A 22,970-nucleotide genomic window follows, 5' to 3' on the forward strand; every position below is an offset into this window, starting at 1 on the left:
TGGAGAATTGTTTAGAAGAGATGGATACAAAATTTAGGCAGAAAGGGTACCCACAAACCTTATTGAACCACCATAAGAGCAGATTGGATAAAATAGAGAGAGCAACAACCTAAAAGGGTATCTAACAGGATTCCATTCATCTCCACTTATAGCTGTAATAGCCAGAAGGTAGCAAAGATGTTACGAAGAAACTGGGATTTGGTCAGCAATACCACAGACATACATGAGTTCCCTGTCATGGCCTATCGTAAGGGTAAAAATTTGAGAGATCACCATATCAGGTCAGATATCGGTAGCCTTAAGGGAAATCAGAGCCAACAAACTGTACTTGCCCCACTAAAATCAGGTAACTTCCCATGTTTCGGTTGTAGCCATTGCAACAGTATTACAAAGGGAGACACATTTAACCATCCACACACAGGCCATCCTATTAAGATACATGTCAGAAATACTTGTCGCTCTAGCTTTGTTATTAATGGGATTCAATGTCCCTGTGGTTTTTATTATGTAGGTGAGACTACAAATGAGGTACGCATTGGGCTTAATGGCCATAAGACCTCAATTAGGACATGTAAAATGGATTTACCTTTACCCAATAATTTTTTAGAGGCATGGCATGACATCAGCTAGTTAAGGTTCAGGGTGATCGACCATGTACCCCCAATGAGATTGGGAGGAAATCGCGAGAATCTGTTGAGACAGAAGGAATTAAGGTGGATCTATTGATTGGGTACTATGCATCCCAAGGGGTTGAATATGGACTTTAGCCTTAAACCGTTTATGTAATTATCTGAGATATCCTCAAAATTTTGTTATGCATATATATTTTTTTCCTCTTTTCTTTTGTTTTAACTTATTCCCTCTTATTTTCGTTTTTCCTTCTTTTCTTTTTTCTCTCTTTTTTGTCTCTTTTCATTCTTGTCCTTTCTCTCAGTTCTTTCTCTTCTTTTTTCTGTTTTCATCACCTATTTGTTTATTTTTCATTATTTATTTTTTATGTTTATTTTTTATTATCTATTTTTTATTTATTTTGAATTTTGATTTGTTATTTTTAATTTATACTTTTTATTTTTCTGCTTTTTCTCTTTTTCCTTTTTTTCATTCTTCTTCCCACTCTTTTTCTTCATTTTTTATCTTTATTTTTTCTCCCCTTTTTTTTCTTTTTCTCCCCCCTTTTTTTCTTCCTTTTTAATTTTTTTATGTATTTATTTTTTTCTCTATTTTTCTTTCTCTCTTCTTAATTTCTCTTACTCAGTAGGAAAATATAACATATTATTTGGTATTTTATCTCTCTTTAGGTAATTTTAAGGCACAAGACACCTTTATGCACAAAGATACTTGAATGGATAGTGATACTCTGACCACGCTGACCTGTCCCTGATGTTTTATTTTGTATATGGATGAAATATAATAAATGTATATATATTGTAATAATTGTGATATGTTTTTATTTTTTGTAAGACAATGGTTCATCAAATCCAAGTTTCCATTATATCCATTTGAGAAAATTACTTTATATATAATGATCCTGCACGATTAATCTTTCTCATTAATGCCCCTTGTTTTCATGTTGTTTTAGGAGTCCTTTATCCCTGCGCATCTGCGGGATCTCATTGTGATGCGCAGATTCTTGGCAGCATCAGTGTTTGATCCCTGCGCATGCGCATGGACACTCCAGGATCCTTAGCGAAAGTCAGTTGCTGATGCGCACCAACAGGAGCTGGTCAGAACGCTCGGCGAGTGATTGGAGAACTGACGTGTGTGCATCTTATTGATATGGGTAAGTGTGGTTATGGGCATGGTTCCCCCTCTCAGAAGGAGACAGTCGGCGTGGTTATACACATGCAGGCGTGGTTCAATTGTTTACAAACAGGAGAGAGAAACTTTGGATGTGGGTGAACCATTGGTAAACGCTACAGGAATAGGTCAGCATCTAAGGATCAGTGGTTTATACATTACTATATACTTGATGATAATATGATAATATACTTGACGTGGTGAGTGGGCTTGTACTTTTTGATCAGAATGTATATTAACAGCCTGTTAGTTTTTGAATTTATGCTGAGAAGCAAGTAGATTAAAATACAAATTGTGGATGTGCGAATTGTAGTCTCTCCCCTCTCTCATAGCCAGCACTCTGCTCCACCCATTCGGTCCATGCATTTTTAATCAGCAGGAAACTGCAAATGGGTTTTCTCCCAGCCCTCTGGCAGGGAGCACATGGTAGGTGTTCCCACTGGTGTGGTGCTCTGCGGTGACCATTGTTAATGTGATGCTTTGTCTGTGGGTGGAGTGACCCAGAGCCAGGGGCTTGGTCGGGCAGCAGTGGGGCTGCCTTGCCACTGGGTCATTCCTCTTGTGGGCATGGTGTCACGGGGGTAGTGGTTGCCTCCCGGCACTACGTCAGTGTTAGGTTAGGGACCCACTCTAAATAGGTGGTCTTGATGTGGCGAGTGGGCTTGTATTTTTTGATCAAAATGTATACTAACAACCTGTTAGTTTTTGAATTTATGCTGAGAAGCAAGTAGATCAAAATACACATTGTGGATGTGCGGCTGTGTTTCTTTTTCTCTTTGTTTTTTACAATATACTTGATGCTGTCACTATGACTAGTTGTCACTATGACTACATTGTCCCATATAAAAATTGACCAATGAGAGTTTATGGAGATGCGGCTTCTTTATAATTGTAAGCACTTACACCTGTATTTGTACCAATCACAAATGTTTGTACCATTTATACAATATATGTATCATGTTCACTTGTTTTTGCTTGACAAAGGCTAAGTTATAGCCGAAACGCTGCACTGCTGGTAACCAATAAAAAGACCACAGCCTTTTTTAATATATTGGAGTCTGCTGCTTTAATGCTGTGACCTGCACTATTTGGATGTCAGAAGTTATCATTTACATCTTGTGGATAGCCACCTGCACTCCAATTTGTTAACCTGTACCAGTTTTATGCCTTGTATTGTGAACTAATCAGCTTAGCCTGAGATTCTGCATGTTAATAGAGGCTTCTAGTAACTTTTCTCAATAACTCAGCGCAAAACCCATTTTAGAACAACAGATGTAGGATGATTAAATTATTCAGGCAGATGTAGAAGACACCATGGTCTCCCATATCTATACATCAGAGATGACTCTGCACTGATCACTAGCAGTTGGACCTGTGCTATGAATATACTACTCATGATTTTGTGTCTGCTATTGAAAAATAAACAGGGCACTTATGTTATATGCTCCAGAAATTGGAAAAGTATAAGGATGCACCTCATTACAACAAGTAGCCCATAAGAAGTCTAAGCTACAATAAGATAACGTAATATACACCAGACATTACAAGGAGATATAGAACAGTTCCCATGCTGGAACTTAACAACTTATGCAGATCAATAAAACAGATCTGAATGGGGACCACTTATTACTTATTTACATGTCCAGAAGAATCAGGTGTGTAAGGGCCCTTTTACAAGGGGCCAGGGGCGTAGCTATAGACGTAGCAGAGGTAGCAGTCTCACCAGGGCTCTGGTGCCAAAGGGGGCCCCAAAGCACATCTGCCTTACAAGAGACTAATATTATAATTGGCATATGGGGCCCTGTGGCAAACTTTGCATCGCGGCCCAGAAGCTACAAGCTACGTCTCTGCAAGGTGCCAACGTGCTTCAAAATTATGGGATTGGATCTTGTTTGCTGAATTCACACCATTACTCTCTGTGTCATTTGCGTATCTGTCCAATTCATCATTGTTGGCTGCACAACCCTTGTTTACACAGGGCAATGTGTAGCCTGTAATGAGAATTTCATTGGTTGCACAAAAGATGCAAGCATTTGACCAACTAGTAGTTATTGGCTGATCACTGGCCTTTCACAAGGGACAGTTATCAGGAAAGAGTGGTCCAACATATGCTCATTCACCTGATAATTGTCATATGTAAAAGGGCCTTAAAGGAGAGGGGATAAGATGTCTGATCGCATCATGCCCCCTCCCATAGACATGAATGGAGGGGGCCTCACGTCACGAACACGACCGCCCTAAATTGGCACTTTGAACATAAATGGTGCTGGGTCAGAGATCGTGGGGGATCCCAGCGGCCGGACTAACACCTCCCCCCCCCCCGCAATCAGACATCTAGGGACGTAGCACCCTTTTAAGTCACAGCCGAGTACTGCTTCAGGAGCTTATCCTGTGGTAAGCAAATATTAAGCAAAAATAAGTGTGCATATACTTAGACCAAAAAAGTTACTATACAAGCTATAACAAGATGAGCATCTGAAAATTGCTTATGTGTGGGTATTATTAGAGGCGTTATCCAGAAATAGAAATACATTGACACATATGTCTGAATGAGTTTTAAAAGTGTACTCCACTGGAAAAACATTTTTTTAAATCAACTGATGCCAGAAAGTTAAACAGATTTGTAAATTAGTTCTATTAAAAAATCGTAATCCTTCCAGTACTTATCAGCTGCTGTATGATCCATAGGAAGTTCTTTTCTTTTTGAATTTCCTTTTTGTCTGACCACAGTGCTCTCTGTTGACACCTCTGTCCATATCAGGAACTGTCCAGAGCAGGAGAGGTTTGCTATGGGGATTTGCTCCTGCTCTGGACAGTTCCTAAAATGGACAAAGTTGTTAGCGGAGAGCACTGTGGTCAGACAGAAAGGAAATTCAAAATAAAAAGAACTTCCTGTGGAGCATATAACATCTGATAAGTTGGAAGGATTAAATAGAAGTAATTTACAAATCTGTTCAACTTTCTGGCACCAGTTGCTTTAAAAAACAAACAAACAAACAAAAACAAAAAACAGAGGAGTTTTCCCCTTTAAGGATGGAAAACATTAAATTCCATTACAGTGGAGCACATGGATCTGAATATCAGTATTTATAAAACCAATCATTTGTTGCTCTGTGAGCTGCTCAGTATTCTTTATATATAATGTGCTGAGAAAAGCAGCTAAACTGTAAAAGGCAGTTTTCTCTATGGAGTCATCCTTTAATGCCTACGAAATGGTTCAATTTGTACAAATATCCACTTCCATTTTTGAAATACAATTCTCTGGTCACACCAAGTCTTCTCTTCACTTGTTTGGTTCTCCTTTTTCCTCCCATCACTGTTTCTCCCTGCAGGCGCTTACATCATGATAAATGTTTATATTAAACATGTGAAAATCAGCAACAGAGTTAAGATAAAATTTCACACTTAATTAGAAGCCCAGAAGAGTTGTTCATTTTTAATTTAGAAAGATTATGTGGAGTTTTCGGCTGATTCTCGAGGCTCTGCTGTAGAAATGAGCAGTGATCCTTTGTGATATGGTAATCTGCATTCCTTACAGCTTTCATGCATGCTATTTACCAATACATTTACATATCATTAGGGTGAGGAGATCGGGCCGGGTCAAAAGTATCACTATTAGGTTCCGTGCAATTTGTTTTTCATATTTACATCTAAATCAAATACTGAAAGCTTATGATAAATCCATTAAATGTTATGTTTTTATTAAAAACCAATGTGTTTTTGAGAATAGGTTTTATTTAGTTTAAAATATGTTTTCCACCTCAGCCATAATATTAAAACATTCGCCAGTTTCAGTGCTATATCCCTATATAACCAACCTATACCACACTGCTGGGACCAGTGCAAAGTTATCTTGACTGAGCCCCCTTGTTCTTGCTGAATGGGTTCTCTCTTACACTAATGTCAATTGAGTCTAAGGGCTCTATTATCAGAAGTAAAAAGGTGTTGATCTCAGTGATTGACACTTGTTTACAGAGCTGTCACAAAGGGATGTGCGACCGATATCAATGATTTTATTGGCTGCATGAAGGATCCAGTGATCTGACGAATAAAGGTTTGCTTGTCGACCGATCGCTGAACCATTTACATATGTCAAATGTAGAGCAAAAGCGTTTCTGTGTAAAATCCAAACAGGTCTGGCCATATACATAAGATAATAGTTGGCTAAAATGTCCAACAATTAGCTTGATCGATCCTGAATTTTTTTTGGCCAATCGCAGCTGAAAAAAAACAAACCTGTGTTTGGCATGATCGGCCTATATTGGCTATATATTGGAAGTTTTGCTCTCTTTCTGTTAGCCCCAGCATTGTTATAAGATGTTCAAGGTTGATAGGTTGGCACTACTGTGGGTGGTGGTGCTCGTGGTGGAGATGATTCAACATATGTACTTATGTACAAACCTTGCTCAATCATATCAAGGTTTATAGCATGGATATATATAAACAGGATGCATTTTGGCTATGTTCGCCTTCCTCATCTCTTTCCTTTAGACAGCTAAGGAAGCAAAATATGGCTGAAACACTTCCTGTTTTGTATCCACAATATCAAGAAGATGAATAAACCTTGATGTGATATATTGGTACCAGTAATTATTATTTTTCTTGTTATTATGTGTCTGTCCCAATGCTCAATAAGTGCATTGAAGCCTTCATATAGTGCCAGTCACAAAAGTCCCCCTGAAACAACTCATGAATACCTTTTGCACTAAGCTGGGCTTTTCTACCCTTCCACTCAGGGAGGGGGGAATATTCACTACTCACAATACTTCAAATTACTCTACAGTAACTTACTACACCATAAATGCAATTAAATGTATAAGGCAGATCTTAAGACTGAAAACTTTTCATCACAATACAGTGGTGGGATGCTTAGTTACAGAATATGGCAATACTCATGGACCACTTTCTAAAACTAATAATTCTTTTGACCAGACATTGCAGGCATAGACAACCTTCGGCTCTGCAGATGTTTTTGACTACAACTCCAATGATGCTTTGGCAGCATTTTAGGATTAAGAGTATCATGGGAGATGTAGTTAAAAATATCTGCAGTGCCAAAGCTTGCCTATGCCTGCAATAGAGCAATGTCTCGTCAAACAGATCATTGGATATCTGATGAAATTATCCCATTATCTTATGGGAGTATGACCTGTACTCTGGGGTAACTAAGAGTTACCTGCAACGAAAAAGATTGTGTTTGTATAAGACAGTGGTCCATGAGTATTGTCGTATTCTGGAAATAAGCTGGAGACTCACAGAGACAGTACCTAGAAAACATCTTGTGCTCTAGGATTCCAAATTTCTATTTCTGTAGAGTTTTCATGGAAAGGAATAGTCTAAGTGACAGGAAGTAGTTCGGGATTTATTTCAAGCACTCTGAATGCTGTGTTAAGTATATGATCAAGTATATATCCACTTAACACAAAAGAGAAACTCTTTAGATTATTTTATATCTGCCAGCTAAAGTACCTTTGGTATGGTACTTATCTGAAGATAATAACCTAATTCAGCTCAGGCCATCTTCAAAGTGGCAAAGATTGTTTTGGGAAACATGGAAATGTCTTGTCATGATCGCAGAAGCCCTTCTAATTCACACAGCATGTAAAATGAACAGTGTCACTAGCTCCATCGAGTGATGCTTATTCCTGTCATTTGAGTGCGTGTCAAGTGAAAATTTATGTAATCAAGTGCCAGTGAAGGCAGATTGTTTTTAGGAGAATTGTTCTCAAGCATTTGTTTTAGGGGAAGCAATGACTTCCAGTCACAGGTATGCAGCACAAGGAATACACATTTTTAGTAATACAGTTGGCAATTGTGTATTTTACATGGGCCAACTTGCAGCAGTAAAATGTGCTGATCTCTGTGATCGGTGCTCGATTACAGAGCCTTCACAAGGATCGTTTGTGTAGCTCTTCACGAGGTAATGTGCGGCTGATATCGATGATTTTATTGGCCTCCAAAAGCTTTAATTAGCCGAGGAATGAGCGCTTGCTTGTTTTTCAACTGATCCCTGGACTTTTTAGGTCTAAATAAAGGGGTTGCAAAGGAAATGATCAAAACCGGAACCCAACATCTTGGGGTTCCCCAGTTCACCCCTCAAAAAGCATGATTACAAAAATGTGTTTCTGTTACTTCATTTAAAAGCACAATAGTGTATTAAAGGGGTTGTCTGGGTAGTTATATTTTTGTACAATGGTGTTAAGGTAGGCGGCCACTGACTTGGTTCTTAATATCCTGCGGCACTTCTGGGTGTGGGAACGGCGCATGGATTTTCCCACTCAGCCAATTAGAGGTTAAGGTGGGACACCATGGCAGCCACTGACTGGATGAGCAGGCATGTCCACATGTCATCCACAAAACTGGAAGTGATGTGTGATGTGCAGGGGGACCAGGGCTCAAGGAGGACAGCAGAAAGTGAGGAAGATAAATATATGTTTTCTTTTTATTTACCCCATTAACCTGATCACCACTTTACAAATAAAACTATGCAAACAGCCCCTTTAATGCTAGACAAAGCTTTTACTACAAGCTAAGATATTTTATAATGTATATGAACAGAGCAAAGCCATAGGGGTACAGAGATAGTAGTCACACCCAGGAGTTAAACAGAAGGCCTAGACATAGCACCTCGCAATAGAGCGTGAGTAAAAGACGCCTTTGCAATATACAACCCTTATATGCCTCTACTTAATTCATGAATGTGATATTGGGGAATATGGACATCATAGATGAAGTCCCCGGAGTAGCAGAGAGACACTTACCACAGGTGTCTTGCTGCTCTGGCAGACTTGAACTGCCCATGTATTGTCTTATACAGATTGCCATTTATATGGATGTACCACTACATTTTCCTTGCAACAGTAAAATATTTCATCCACGCTACATCTTCCTTAACCAAATCAGCCTGGAAGTCTGCTGGCTCTCAAAATAAAAGGGGTTTTCTGTCATAGGACAATCTCTTAGATAGAATGAACCCAAGTCATATACAGTATGACAAATGTAAGAGAGTTTAGAAGAGAACAAATCTTTTTGAAAATTCTATTATCACACAAACTAAGCCATTAAAGTTCTCATTTGCATGATGAGCTTGGAAAACAGAACATAAAAAAAGTATGGACTTCTATGCAGGTCTTCACCGCTTCATTTCTTTCTATTATCTATACCAAAGATAGCATGAAATTGTTCTATATACTTTAAATTACCAGTAATGTGATTAATTAAAACAAAATTCCTATATTTTTCACCTTGTGATACAAACAGCTTTACAGCACACAAGTAAATGGCAGTGGGCAGATTGTGTGAAGCTTGTATCTCCACAGTAGAGAACAGACAAGTGATGGATTAGCCGGCTCAGCTATCTACTTCTCATCTAATTCAGAAACATTTGCATTCCTTATTCTCTCCTGGCTAATTAGTTTTGTTTTTTTCCTTAAATGAAAGCATCAAAATCTCATTCTCTACAAATGCGTAAGCTCCAGTCTCTGGAGACACCTCATGTTAGTATAGAATATATCCAACTTCACGACACGTCCTCTACTCTCAGACACTTGTGGGCCCCGATTAGCTCTCTCCAGTGTCCTGCCTAGCTAAAGGCATTCTTATTTCATCTTCTGATGTGATAGCTTTAAGCGATATGCCTCCAATCTGACTAGCGTTATTCATGTTCCAGCGTTTGGAAGGAACAATTCCGTGCCTCCTTAAATGCAGTTGTAAGATGTCTCTTTTTTTTTCCTCAACAACAGTGATTTGCAAACCAGACTCTAGTGCTGGCATCTCATGCTTTATCCTTGGTATGTAAGCTACAAATGAGTATATTATTGAATTAGACTAGTAGAAGGTGGAAAACTCAATTAGGGAATAAATGATTTGGGTGTCTTGCCAGGCCATCTTTACACACATCACACCTTGCTTTTCCCTGCACCGACAGGGGACCCTAAGTTACTCTCTAAATAGAAGAAACCTCTTTGATTATTTGCAAAACAAATTCTAGAGAACTATTTTCACTGCAAGGGAAACACTGAAGAAAGCTAAAGTTTACCCAGCTGATTTCTTAATAGTTTCAGCTGAATAAGAAATAAAGGAATTGTTTTTGTAGTGGTAATCCAACAGGTTTCTCAGACGCAAACAGACCCAAGGTGGAACAATTGGGAAGAAAGTGAAGAATGGTTCAAAAGAGCTACCATTTAGCAAATGCAGAACTTTATCTGTATTTTACATAGCAGAAACTTTGTCAAGCTTTCTTATATTTTTTTGTTGCATTAATATATATTCATTCATTCTATCTATCTATCTATCTATCTATCTATCTACCAATAGACAAAACCATGTCCTTTTTTTCTAGCTTACTTTTTAAGAAGTGGCTCAAAGCATTAACATATGCATTACTATTCTAGCTACCTAATGCTATTTACAAAAATAATGTCATGTCTGGAAGTTATTTGGCTTGTGGATGCATTAGTTTCTGCTCTTTCATTGGCAAACTGAACAAAAACTCATTACACAGTGTTTTCTTTTGTGCCCCTGTGGCAGCAAATGGATTATTGCACTTACTCCATTGAAGCTAGCTAAAGACAACATCTAATCTGCATGCAATGTTACACATTAAATTGCTGTTATGTTGTGCAATTTAAGGCCTCTCACAGAAAAGTACGACCGTCCAGTCTCCAGATGGAATACTGCACATGCTGCTAAATTGACTTATCCCAATAAGAAATTATTTTAGGCTTTTGTCTTCTACCCTAAATCTTGTTTTTCTGTTCACATGTTGGCCAATGTTCAAGGCTACCTTACGTAAAAACAGTCCCGACCGCTCACATCAGTCGCTATATGTCCTGCAAAGGGATTTTACAATCACAGTAAGTAATGACACACAGTAATTAATGGGACCCCACAATAAAGGGGCTGCAGTACATCGGCTCCTTCTCTGTATTTACCTACACTGGTATGTATCCATCCCCTTATGTTCTCACATAAATGAGCTGTTATGCACACGGAAGTCTAGCTAGCCTCCCTTTCTTTTGCAGTCAATAGTGTTTGTATTGGTCGTAGAGTCACTCTTCATAGTGGCTTGTAGTCTGCCTTATAGAAGTTGACAACCTCAGTAATTTATATACATTTATATGGCATATTGAAAGAAATTGTATAGAGTTGACACTCCCTGTCACTTTTTGTTTATGTAGCCTAGGTAGTCACATACAAGAATTTCTAGAAAAATCAGTTAAACAGTAAAATAGAACGATAGAAAGTTCATATTGAGTGTATTTCTAATTTATAATATCCCCAACATCACAGCCCATATCAAATATCCTACTGTGCTATTTATTTTTATACCTCTAACTAGGCTGTATAGAATGTATAGATACTTAGTTGCTATGAAATTGAAACTTAAATGCTTTTTTCAAATTTAGCCTGGAATGGACGTAATACAATAAAAATAACAAGCAAGCTTGGAGATGAAATTCATGGTGCATGTATGGTAATTATGTATATACAAACAGAATCTATTCCAATGAATACATTTTCATGAGCACTTATGAATATATTTGCATTACAAATGTATATGCTAACTCTCCAAAAAATAGGTCAGTTTAGTGAAACTAGCCTTCAAAATGTTAAATGTGTTCCGCTAAGGGTGATTTTTTCACTTTTCTCATCATCAACATATGTTGCCCTATTGTTTCTTGACAGCTTCTTCCTTCTCCAGCTGTCACATTTTGTGTTAACATTAGAACTGGGAACAGATGAATTGCTGTCTTTTTTGTGTCTGTTACTGGACCTGCCATCTATCAGACTGACCAACAAGTGTCCATTATAGAGATGACAAGTACAATTGGCTGGGTCAATGAAGAAATTGATGTGAACACTATTAATAACTAAGCAGACACATTTATTCAATGAACTATAAAGTCTCAGCCTTTTGGCTAAGATCAAGTGTAGTATCTGTTCTTATCAGTTTTACCGGAGGACCAGACACCATCGATGTGAGACTGGAGAGGACGGGTGCTGCATGGAGGGGGCGGGTTCTGAGGAATCAGCTCGACTGCTGCCCCAATGTGACCTGTTTCCCTCCGGGTCTCGCCATGAGGCTGAGAGGGACTAGAGCAGAGGTCCTTTAGTGCCTTGGGGAGTGGTGACCCTGAGGTGCCAAAACTCACTGGGAGTATTGGCTTACTGAGTGGAAGCACTGGCACCATGAACTCTTCATCTTGTAGCACTCACCTCTTGATTCCCAGCCTTCTGGCTAGGATCATCAAAATTTTTATAAATCCGACCGGATGTCCGGGCAGTATATCAGCACACATTCACTTATTTCTTTCTTTTTGTCACTGTGTCACTTTTTGCATATTGTGTGTCCACAGGATTGTTAGAATGCAGTAGACCATCTGGGTGTCCGTCCTAGCAGTCTAGGGGAGGTGTGTGTGTGGCCATTAGATTCTGCACCTGCCTGCAAAATCCCCAGGTACTCCTGCATGGGCAGGGTCCCGTCCATTAATGGCTCTGCAGGCAGATACCTTGGCTGACTTGAAGGGGGATGCCGGGAGCATCTGTGGTCCCTTAGTAGCTTCGGCAAAAAGGGACATCGAAACTGGAACCTCGCAGGAGGCGAAGGCTAAGGTTTGGTGGGGGCCTCTCTCCTGTCGGAGAAGGGCTTGCGATAAAGCGCATCCTTTGTGCGCGTTTTTTTAGTGTAACACGTTTGCACTTTTTCTTGCACTTTGGGTGATTCGAGAGCTCATTCCTCTAAAAAAAAATGTTTCTTCCTTCTCTTTTAATTTACTTACAATGGCTTTCCGTTGCTTTAACAATAATAACTTATCCCTTGGTTAGGCCATCAAAGTGTTATTGGTTGAGTCCAACTTCCAGGCCCCGACAGATCAGCAAAATGATGCGGCAAAAACTCACCTATGATCCATCAATATTTGTTCATCAAGGGTCCTATCTCACAGTGAGCACCATGCATATAGAGAGGCACAATAGCTTTTTATACATAGTACCTAGGTACTGCAGCTTATCCCATTCAAGTGAAGGTACGCTGACCTGTAATCTGGCCTGACATAATAAAAGCTGTTTAGTGCAAACCCTGAGGTTGGACTCTGATGCCCTATCCTAAGCTATCAATGTTAATGTCCCAGAGAAACCCATTTAAGTTACGTTCCCCTTAACAAATGCCTTAAATTGTAATCTAGTAATATAATATCATTATTAAAAATCACATTACCTATTGAAGTAATATTCATGCTGTGTTGAATGAAACAGACCTACAAATCTATCAGCCCTTTGTAATAACCTACAATGAATGAATAGGATATTGAAGACAGTCTGACTAATCCATGGGAAATTTTTATTCCTTGCCACCTAAACATTGGTGACATGTTCTCATGACTGCTCCTTCTAATAGTTACATTACATTAAATAATTCATAGACATTTTCCTAATATTCTTACATTTAAAAGTAGAAATAAAAGTGATGCTTGCTTACTGATAAATGTATATCTGCAAAAATAGCAAACTGCAAAAATTTACTTATACAGGGTTTTTTGCCAATACAATCACAACTCCCCACTAATATTCCAGAATTGTCATGTGTTTCATTCCAGCTTAGCAGCATTATTACATGTGATAACAGTCTGACAACCTGTCTACATACTCTAATATTTAGACAGGAGGTCAATCACCAATACGATTCCTTCTTTAAGACCAGAGGGTTAGGGCTAGAGGGATATAAAATAATGTTAGTTTTTAAAGGGGTACTCCGGTGCTTAGACATCTTATCCCCTATCCAAAGGATAGGGGATAAGATGTCTGACCGCGGGAGTCCCGCCGCTGGGGACCCCAGTGATCTTGCACGCGGCACCCCGTTTGTAGTCAGTCCCTGGAGCCGACGGCATGTGTCGTCACGCCTCCGCCCCCGTGTGACGTCATGCTCCGCCCCTCAATGCAAGCCTATGGGAGGGGGCGTGATAGCTGTCACGCCCCCTCCCATAGGCTTGCATTGAGGGGCGGAGCGTGACGTCACATGGGAGCGGAGGTGTGACGTCACACGCCGGCGGCCCTGTGGTCGCCCGTAATCAGACCCGGAGCGAATACGCTTTGGGGACTGATTACAAACGGGGTGCCGCGTGCAAGATCACGGTGGTCACCAGCGGTGGGACTCCCGCGATCAGGCATCTTATTCCCTATCCTTTGGATAGGAGATAAGATGTCTAAGCACCGGAGTACCCCTTTAAGTTATGTAATTATGCATTTACTTCGTATTAACAAAAAACACTATAATATTGTACAAAAAATTTAGGATCCCTACTGGCAGCTCAGATTATTTTTAGTCCCACCTAGCTTCACCCTTCTTGTTCCTTTGTATATCTCCTTATGCAAAGTATGCTGCTGAAGATTGAATGTCTGTCCTAAGGGTGCCAGAGAGCAGTGGAAGCCGGTGAATCCATACAGTGGTACCTGCGGAGCTATAACACTTCTCTGACTCATACTGCCTGTCTCTGCAGGTTCTCCTGTACCTTCTTTGATAAACAGCTCTTCTGATTTAAGGTCTTCAGTAACAGGGAGAAAAAGAGACTGACTAAAGCTAGATCTCATATGCAACTCTATAGTGTGAGCTTATGGACTGCTTCTTTTAAGGGCTATTCACATATCAACATTTATAACATATATACAGGATATGAAACAGATGTCTGATACGTGTTAATTCCACCTCTGGGACCCACACCTGACTTTAGAGCAAGGGCCCCTATCTCTGGTCTGCTTGTGGTGGCTGGAGATGGTTGGGAAACTTTACTTTTCATAAATCTCAGATAGGTTCACATGATTTGCATAAACAGCATACCACTGCTAGGGCCCTGACTCTTAAATACATTTATGGTTTATCCTTTGGCTAGTGATGGGATTTACCCCTTTTAATAGTAGTATCGATTTTTTAGCTAAAGATGGGTAAGGTTTATCAACTGCCAGGTATGAAAACATGGCATGGAGAAAAAGAACATTTACACAAAAAGAAAATCGAGTTCAAACAACTCCTTAATTAAAATCATGATTTTATTAGTACAATTTAAAAAACAATGTGAACAGACGCCAATAATTGAAATTGGGATTAGGTTAGGTTCCAGTACAAAAAAATAGGGCTACTGCCAGCTGCAATGGGCTAACATATAATATGATGTAACAAGTAATTAATATAATATCTCAGTCTCTAAGAGAACTGCACTGCATATCAATTATTGCTACTAAAGTGCTCTATATACGGTATTTAAAGTATACACTGACCACAATTGTGGGTATAATAGAATATAAATTAGTGCAAGCAAATACTAAAATAGATTTCAACTCGCATGTGCATATATATACAAAGATATAATATTGCGCAATGATAGTGTGATGATATAGTGGTAACACAAACGCTTATCTATGGATCCATGCAGACTGCAAAGAGACACAGAGACTGGTAAGATAAAGTGCATATGGTAAGCTTACCCATATTAAGCTGCAGAGCCCAGACCCCTACGATCGTTTCGGTTTCCTTTTATCAAGAGGTTAGCCCATTGCAGCTGGCAGTAGCCCTATTTTTTTGTACTGGAACCTAACCTAATCCCAATTTCAATTATTGGCGTCTGTTCACATTGTTTTTTAAATTGTACTAATAAAATCATGATTTTAATTAAGGAGTTGTTTGAACTCGATTTTCTTTTTGTGTATATGGTATTATGAGTTCTCCTGTGTCCATGCAGGAATTAGTGTGCCCCCGATTGTATGCCATAGAGGCAAGGGGTGATCATGCACGTTTAATGCTAGAACCTGTATTAAAGAAAAAGAACATTGTAGGTCTTCATTTCCCGTCTAAAGTCTTGTTTCTGCAATGCATATTTTGTGAATATTTTCAAACCAAAACAAGCAATGGGTCCCAGGGAAAGACGTATAAGTGAAATTTGATACTTTTTACACTTTTTATTCTCTATATCTGCACTATGTGAATAAAGTTTTAGCTCATACATAATTATACCACTGAGGCATAGCCTGAATCTGAGCTATAAATTCACATGGATATATTAGCTAACTTGTCTGATGTTGAAAATATATTGCATACGTTACATACATCAGAGCAGAGTATAATGTTGCTGTATTACTGTATTCTATAATCAACAGTTTGACTGGATGTTAAACTTGAGAAATGTTTCCTGTTTTCCCTGGTGGATGGTAAATTTCTGCCTGCCATATTGTTATATCTACCTGTAAAGTCAAAAAATTTATATTACTTAAAAAACCTTGTAAATCCTATAACAGCAAATGAGAATATGCAAGAAACAGTGATCTATCACCATGCCTAATCGCCAAGCCCTATATCATAATGGATACACATTCATGCTTTTGGCTTTCATTCGCTTCCTAGCAAATTTACATGCTGCACTATCATTCTTCCTCACTTGGCATTGGTACATAGAAATAAATAGAGCTGTTGATACCATCCATGTTGTACTGTGTACATGATACAAATGAACACAATAGTCAAACATCTCAAGTAAAGTAGATTAATAAAAATTCTATTGACACTTTCACTGAAGATTACACCTTACAGGTGGTTTCCAATTTTACAAGCAGCACAATAGTAACTGTTTATATCTAATATGCAGGGGCGTAGCTATAGAGGTAGTAGAGGTAGCTGTCTCACCGGGGCCCTGGTGCCTAAGGGGGCCCCAAAACACATCTGCCCCATGAGAGACCAGTATTTTAATTGGCATATGGGGCCCTGTTGCAGATTTTGCATCAGGGCCCAGAAGCTACAAGCTATGCCTCTGCTAATATAAATAATCTAGTTATAGAGGTTATTCAGGATTAGTGAAGGCCCTTTGGCCCATTTACATGGGCAGATGGGGCACAATATAACAAGTGTTGATCTCGATGATCAGTGCTTGTTTAATAAGCCTTTTTATGGCTCTACCATTTGCAGGACAGGATTGTTCATGCGGCCCTTTAACTTAATCATTGTCGGCCGCACATCCACCATTTACATAGAGTGATGTGTGGCCGATAATAATGATTTAAATGGGAGCACAAAAGATCAGCTGAGCAAGCATTTTCTCATTTGTCGGTTGATCGCTGATCCTTTTACATTGGGAATGACCGCTCCTACGAATTCTCATTCAACTGCTATGTGGCCCATGTAATAGATCTGCCTTTTATATAGAAATGGCACCAAGTCTGTCCATGGGTTATACTTAGTATTGCAGCTAATCCCCCTTTAAGTGAGGATAAGCTGTGATACCTGACACAACCCATGGAACTGTTTTTGAAATAAAGCAGATGTTTTTCTAACCTTGGACTATTGTTTTTCCATCAATGTAGTACATGAAAAACAAGGGAGGCCTGTAATTTCCGTTTATTTGTTTTTGTATTTTTCTGTTTAGGTGTATATTCACACACTAGTTTGTTCAGAACAGTTTGGTATACTACCTGGATAAGGAATAGTTAATGCTCTGAATGAATGAGAACTCGGGTGGAGTTATTTAGCCAGAGTTCTCCTGCATTCTAGTGCTGGTTATTGAGTGCAATACTACTATGTCTGTTTGTGCTATATTCAGACTATATCTGCTTGAGCATTTACCTTGTATTTATCTTGTCATTTTATCTGGGTTTCTAGCCATGGTTATATAGCATGCTCTTTGTATTTTAGTCTGTGTTACATTGGTCGGTTTTAGGATTGTGTTTGTTCGGCCTGTCTGCTGCAGTATGGCGTTCCTCCGTTCTTGAGCCAAGCATCTGCGTCCAGGTGGCAATCCTGGAGCCACATGGGCACCCAGGTATTTTTTGTAAAAAAAAAATTTCTGGTATGTTTTATGCTTGTTTTGTGTTTTTTGGAGTGTCCAGTGCCCCCTCTTTAAGGGGGGGGGGAGTACTGTAATGTCCGTTTATTTGTTTTTGTATTTTTCTGTTTAGGTGTGTATTCACGCACTAGTTTGTTCAGAGCAGTTTACTATTCGACCTGGATAGGGAATAGTTAATGCATTGAAAGGAAGGAGAACTAAGGTGGAGTTATTAAGCCAGAGTTCTACTGCATTCTGGTGCTGGTTATTGAGTGCAATACTACTATGTCTGTTTGTGCTATATTCTGACTATGTCTGCTTGAGAATTTACCTTGTATTTATCTTATCATTTTATCTGGATTTTTATCCATGGTTATATAGCATGCTCCTTTTATTTTATTCAGTGTTACATTAGTCGGTTTTAGGATTATGTTTCTTCGTTCTGCTCTGTCTGTGTTCACACTGTGTCTGAGTCTAGCTTGTACCCTGTACTCTGTATGTTATATTCTTATTCAGTATTCTGCAGTCTATTCAGACTCATTCGGTTCAGGTCTAGTGTTTCATGTATATTTTCCTACTGGGTCAGCATTTTGTCCACATGGTGGAGTGTGTCCGCTGGCCAGTAGCCCATTTGACTTTATTATATTTGGCTACTCCTCTTGGCCGTGTGGGGAATCCAGTTTGTATGTTCTGTGTCCCAGTGTGAACAGTGTCCTATATGTATATCCTGTTTGGTTGATCTGATCTTTGTCCTTTGTACTTGTACCTTTTTGTGAACAGTGTCCTATGTTACCTGTTCAGTTTAGTGTTTTGGCTTTCAGTTCTTCTGTTTATCCCCTTCATCTCCTGGATTCTGCTGTATACCCATATCATGCCGAGTTTTATTCATTTTATCATGTCTACCATTTATCTGATATCCGCTTTGTGAACTGTTTGTTAATTCACTATATTCTGCTCTGTTTGTGAGTTGATATTCTGCCCTGTTATTATTTGTATTCTGTCTGGTATGTATGGTTGTCTAGTAGTTTTCAGTTTCTGTTCTGGTCTGTGACCGACTATGTATATTATGTGTTTTTACGCCACTGCACTTTAGCGCAGTCAGGGACCGGTGCCCACTTGTTGATCCATCGTTTAGGATGGATGGGCAAGTAGGTAGGCAGGGAGAGATGTTTTAGGGTCAGTTTAGGGCTCACTCTCCCTGTCCCCCCCAGTTGGTCCCTGAGAGGCTTACATAGAATTTTTTGTACATATACCAGCAATTGCTGCTTACTATGGCTATTCCATTTGCATACAGGTACAGGAAATAGAACTAAACTCAACTTAGAAATTTATAGTAGAATATTATTTAAATACATGAACTGAGGCAAATGTTTTCTCCATGGAGCACCATGGGCCATGGACAGCAATGGTGCAGAAGCAAGCTGAAAACAATGCTATGAGGAATGATGTACCATTCGAGTGTGCAAATAAATGGATCTAGTACAATTCTTTACGTTCAAGAAGAAATCAATCTTTCTGTTGACATGGTCAAATACAGTTAGTCATGGAGTCAGAAATTAGCAAGGAGAGAGAAGCATGGAGAGACTAGTGTTTGCAAGCATTTTCTTAATCCATTTAGTGTGATGATCTCATACAGCTTTGCTCTAGAGATTCACACTTCATAGCACACTTAGGGTGTGTAAGGAAAGATAAATCCATAACTCAGTCTTTTTAGCTCTTTATTGTTCTATAAACAGGGAGACATTAGGCTCTTTGATCTTCATTTGACTCCTGGCCAGCTGGGAACTACTTGTCAAGGTGGTTCTCTGTGTAAATTTGTTGTGCTGAGCGTGGACAAATAGATCATAATGCCTTAGATTTCCTTTAGGAACATGACCAGCTCAATATAAACCTCTGTTTACTGCTCACCTCTGAACAAGGAACACAAACATTTGCGATGGTTTGCTTTAGTGGTGGCCTTCTATTTTAAACACAAGACACAACTTTTGTTGTTGAAGCAACTAAGACTTCAGCAGTGCATTCGGTCATTGAAAACCAACAAAATCACATTTAATCACTTATGTCGAGGATAACTATGCAAACCTTCCAATGGTGGGCATATGCTACGATTCTGCAGGACAATAAGGTTGTGTTAAGTTCAATTGAATACAAATTACAGTGTCTCCATAATGAAAACTAAGTCATATCACAATGTGTGTGGGGAGCATACGAAGGGAGTGATGTCATTGATCCTGTTAGCTTAAAACTCTAGTAATAGGTATAATCTTGGTGCATTTGCTATTATGTGCTTGTGGGTGGAACTTTTATCTGTAAATATTTTGCCAATAAGTAAAAAATTTTTTTGGAATGCCATGCTGTTCAGATTTATGCTTACTTCAGTTGCTAAAAATTGCTAAAAAATGTATGTATTTGAAATATTAATCTAATTTATGATATACAATAATTATCTCCAGCTAAGGTAACTATATACATAAGATAGCTGTATATATAAGATATAAGATGGCTAAATGCTCTAAATGGGAAAAAAAAATCAGGAAAAAGCCTCCTGTGACAGCGGCTTATTTTCCTGAAAACAAAAAGATCAGGTAATTAAAATTCAGTATGTCCGATCATTCAGACATACTGATGTCAGAAAGCCCTCCATACGCATAAGATGGGAAGCTGGTTCTGTTGAAATTGGAAGGTATGGTCAACACATGTCTAATGTTTAGGGGGGGGGCGCATATGTTGATTGACTATAGCAGCTCATATGTCTGGTCTTATGTAAATTAAAATTAAACAAAAAGAGATTTATAATTTTTTTTTATTAGGGCTTGTGTAAAATAAATGTTTTATTTTTGAGACTACCCTATATTTTCCCAGTGACTGTAAAATGTTCATATGTTATCAACATATTTTTATGTAAAGTCTTTTTAACTCAATGGCAATTTTTATGTCTATTTGAATCTACTTCCCTACTATGCATTACCAATGTAAAAAATAAAAAATAAAAAAAAACCCTCACAGCTCTATACACATTCTGTTTTGGACTGTCCTATCTAAGTACCAGGGGATCATTCAGTAAAAGCAGACTTTGACATGATAATGGGCACCAAGATAACCTTCATGAGGAGTTATATTTGGTGCCAATCTCTTGCCACTAGTGTCTATTTCTTATGATTCTCAATTGACCTATTAAACCTAAGGGTGGGTTCACACCACGATTTTCTATACAGTTTTTGCATACGTTTAAAAAAAACAAAAACTTATGCAACCGTACAGCAAACCGTGGCCATAGACTTTCCATTCAAAACCGTATGCACCATATTGCATACGGTTGTCTCCGTTTTTCACACCACACAGTTTTTTACTTTTTTTTTCCTGGACAGAAAACCATGGCCTACCAGGGTTTTTGGTCCAGGTGAAAAACCGTATTGACCCGTATACGTTTTTTTTTTTTTTGAAATATGGGAGTCAATGGGAACCGTACAGACCTGTATGTGTGTATGGTTCCATCCAGTTTTTACCATACGGTTTTTGACTTTGCACAGTTTTTTTTTCTTGGAATTTCAATCAAACAAGTGCAACTTTATTCATAATGGAGTGAAAAGTTAAAAATGTATACGTTTTTTTCTTAAAAAATTGATGCATCTGGACATCACTTTTCAAACCGTATACAAATAAAACTTTGTACACACGTTTTGATACAGTTTAGTCAAGTTTTGAGGAATCCATTTTTTTTTTAAATCAAAAACCTGATAAAAAACTGTATTGCAAAAACGTGGTGTGAACCTACCCTAACTGATGATATATCCAGTGTGTGCAATGCTAAAAGCAATGTTTACATTATTTCTTGTGTTGGGCCAAAGCATTCCTAGTCCAAACTGCACATTTAACTCCTTTTTCTGTCTCCTGACATATCATCTCCTAGTTAGAGCATGCATCCCCTCAATTTAGCCCAGGATTGCTTTTGGCTCCATAAGTGGGGCTAGAATCTTTATGTAGTGGCTTATCTCCTTGAAACCAAAGGATCAAGCTGTCAAAATTCAACATGCCCTATTTTTTCATGACATCACCTGTCAGGGCACATTCAGGAGGCTACCATACTGGTTTGGTTAACACAGCTAATGTGTATGGGGACCTTTTGATAGTAATTTATGTGGATAGATTGATAGATGGGAACATAAAGCTATCATTTGGAGCAGAAGGTAAAAGCCATAGGAAATTGACTGTAATAATCATTATACATGGTATATTATGTTTATTACAAAAGACAAAATAAAGGAAAGCAACAGCACAGCAGCTTACAAAGAATACTTAGTTCAAGCCTCTAAGGACCTATAAATGCAAATGCATAAGGCAGCATGCAAATAAATGATTGATTTAGTCACCCTTGCCATATTATAGCTCAAATTGGGAGCATTTTTCTACAAGGAACATAAGTAATATGTTCATTACAGAAGTTTTTTCCCCCTAAGTATTGCACAATAAGTGAAGTGCAATATGGTGCTCTTGTCGCCTGATGACCTTGGACTTGTGATTTCAAACAGTATACACCCCCTGCTGGATCCAGTACTGCCAAGTCAGATGTTCAATCATCCTCATAACATTAAAGTGGATTAGTGCAATGTCAAAACATTTTTGCTACAAAAAAGTTATCTAATGAAATATAGGATACATAAATATTAAAGCTATATTTAATAGTAACATGCTCCAGCATATCAAAGTTTTTGCCTGTCTCAGGTTTTGTTATATCAGCTTCTTCTGTGGTATGATGGGTGGGCATCTCATAAAATATAAAGGATGCTATAGAGCATTAAATTGTGCACATATAATCTATAATTAAATCAAATGTGATTTTTAACATATACTCCATTAAAACATCAGGAATATTTGACTTTCATAAATACTGTTTTTAAAAATAAACTCTTTTCAAGACATTGGCCAATTGTTGCAAGTATTATTGGGTTTTACGTTGAATTATGGCCAAATTAACATTGTAGATTTTCTGTTACATGGTACATCTTTACACTCTTTACATTGTCTCATTATCGGCTGAATAAGCTTATAGGAAAGTTTGTTTCCATTAACTGGGACCATCTAAAAGGGCCATCAATCTGCCTACCATTTGTGGGCACTAAGGCCTTTAGTCCATATAAAATATTACTTTACACTCTTATGTAGCCATAACACAAACTGTAGAGACAATTCATTACATAGCTTTCTATACTCCTTTATTCATTAAAACCAAATCAGAAGAAAATCACATAGCCACTAAAAGCCAATTGTGTGATGTAAATGCTCATCCACAACTCTTGTTCAGTTACCTAACCTGTAAAACCAGGTGATGTCCAAAATGGAAAGGTCACATGATCAACAAAAACCAGTAGA

General features: G+C 38.5%; 1 protein-coding gene and 1 pseudogene across 4 annotated transcripts in view; one reads left to right on the plus strand and one right to left on the minus strand.

Annotated features, from left to right (window-relative positions):
• Window positions 1–22,970, minus strand: part of DMD (dystrophin) — a 2,642,350-nt gene that overhangs the window by 205,212 nt on the left and 2,414,168 nt on the right. The window lies entirely within an intron of this gene.
• Window positions 11,698–11,859, plus strand: LOC130359949 (U2 spliceosomal RNA; annotated as a pseudogene).

This window comes from Hyla sarda, chromosome 2 (genome assembly GCF_029499605.1).
Source record: "Hyla sarda isolate aHylSar1 chromosome 2, aHylSar1.hap1, whole genome shotgun sequence".
Taxonomy (NCBI): Eukaryota; Metazoa; Chordata; class Amphibia; order Anura; family Hylidae; genus Hyla; species Hyla sarda.